This window comes from Penaeus vannamei, chromosome 24 (assembly GCF_042767895.1).
Source record: "Penaeus vannamei isolate JL-2024 chromosome 24, ASM4276789v1, whole genome shotgun sequence".
In the NCBI taxonomy this organism is placed as follows: Eukaryota; Metazoa; Arthropoda; class Malacostraca; order Decapoda; family Penaeidae; genus Penaeus; species Penaeus vannamei.
Window position 1 is genome coordinate 21448416 of NC_091572.1, and position 2500 is coordinate 21450915.

General features: G+C 21.0%; 1 protein-coding gene across 2 annotated transcripts in view; it reads right to left on the reverse strand.

The window, feature by feature from the left end:
* Positions 1 to 2376: 2376 nt before the first annotated feature.
* LOC113823759 (transmembrane protein 229B) overlaps positions 2377 to 2500 on the reverse strand; it is a 92704-nt gene continuing 92580 nt past the window's right edge. For both annotated transcript variants that reach the window (XM_070138484.1, XM_070138485.1), the window contains exon 4: positions 2377 to 2500. This exon is cut by the window's right edge and continues 1264 nt beyond it. The gene's annotated coding sequence lies outside the window, so the exon portion shown is untranslated.

Consider the following 2500-nt stretch of genomic DNA (forward strand, 5'->3'; position numbering starts at 1 on the left):
CGGAGTAAATCGAACTCTCTCTCTCTCTCGCTCTCTTTCTCTCTCTCTCTCTCTCTCTCTCTCTCTCTCTCTCTCTCTCTCTCTCTCTCTCTCTCTCTCTCTCTCTCTCTCTCTCTCTCTCTCTCTCTCTCTCTCTCTCTCTCTCTCTATATATATATATATATATATATATATACATATATATATACATACATATATATAACATATATGCATATATTACATGCATATCCAGAAAGAGAGAATCAGTGTCATGTCCTTATTACTCAGCCGTAGTTACAATATTTATGCCTGTAAATGGTGACATTCATGGCTGTTTATTATTTACCTATTTTTTTCACATATCACCATAGTTCGTTAATTCCTTTCTTAATTTTCTTTCTTGGAAAATCGCCAATCAATAAATAATTGAAGTGGACGGGCAGGGGAAGACTGAAAATAGATGCCCAGATAAAAGATCAAATGTAGAGCTACCATTAAATGCTCTAGAATGAAGGCTCTAAAACCAATGTTCTAGAATGTTCCAGAAACCATCAATGAATCTCATTCTGACGTTAAGAATATAGTTTGAGAAGCAGCAACAACGGACGCAATTTTTGCAATACTCTGATCTCTCAATTGCATGAAATAGTAATAAAACAAACAATAGTAGTAAAATCCTCTGCCACAGCAATGAAGGAATTGAAACAAAGACAAAAAACGAAATAAAACACCAACAAACCGGAATGCAGAACCGATTTAATGAAACGCAATTCAAAACCGCCTTCGCATGGATAACGCGCGGCGAGTGGGATGACCAACCGCCACAGATGTTTAGATAACAAAACAGCTGAGGTCGACGTTCACGGAAACCTTTGGTAATTGCGCTTCATTGCACTAATTAGCAGGAATTTAATATGGTTTTCATCATCAGTTAGTATGAGGAACGATGTAATGCGATAAGCTGGGGGTCGTTATCAAAGTTGCTCTTTCTTTCATTGTTATTGATATCAGTTTTACTAATATTAGTATAAATATCATGATTATTATTATTATCATTATAGTTATTATTATTGTTATTATTATTATTATTATTATTATTATTATTATTATTATTATTATTATTATTATTATTATTATTATTATTATTATCATTATTATTATTATTATTATCATTATTATTATTATTACCATTATTATTGTTATCATTATTATCATTGTTATCATTATTATTATTATCATCATTATTATTATTATTATTATTATTATTATTATTATTATTATTATTATTATTATTATTATTATTATTATTATTATTATTATTATTATTATTATTATTATAATTTTTTATTATCATCATCATGAATATTGTTATTGTTATTATTACTATTAGTATTGTTGTTATTATTATCATGATCATGATCATGATCATTGTTATTATTATCATTATTATTATTATTATCATCATTATCATCATCATCATCATTATTATTATTATTGTTATTATTATTATCATGGTCATTATCATTATCATTATTATTATTATTATTATTATTATTATTATTATTATTATTATTATTATTATTATTATCATTATTATTATTATCATTATCATTATTATTATTATCATTATCATCTTTATTATCATTATCATCATTATTATTACCATCATAATCATAATTGTTATTGTTATCATTACTATCACTATTATTATTATCATTATTGTTATCTTCATTATTATCGTTATCATTTTAGTTATTAGAAATATTATTATTATTATTATCATTTCAATTGATAAAGACGTTATTATTATCATTGTTATCACTATTATTACTGTTATTAATATTATCATTGTTGTTATTATTGTTATTTGTATTATTGTCGTTATCGTTATTATCGTTATTACCATTATCATTATTATTACCATTATAATAATAATTATTATTATCATTGTTGTTGCTATTATTATTATTATTATTATTATTATTATTATTATTATTATTATTATTATTATTATTATTATTATTATTATTATTATTATTATTATTATTATTATTATTATTATTATTATTATTATTATTATTATTGTTATTATCATCATTATTATCTTTATTATTATTATTATTATTGTTATTATTATTATCATTATTGTTATAGTTATTATAGCTATCAGTGATATTATTATTGTTATTATTATTATTATTATTATTATTATTATTATTATTATTATTGTTATTATTATTATTATTATTATTATTATTATTATTATTATTATTATTATTAATATTATTATTATTATTATTATTATTATTATTATCATTGCCATTAATAAAATTAATATTATTATCTTTATTATTATTATTAATATTATTATCATTATCATCATCATTATTACTGCTATTATTATTGCTATGATCATTATCATTATCTTTATTATTATTATTATTATAGTTGTCATTATCATCATTTTTATAATTATCATTGTTATAATTACTGCTATCATTATCATTAATATTATCATTAT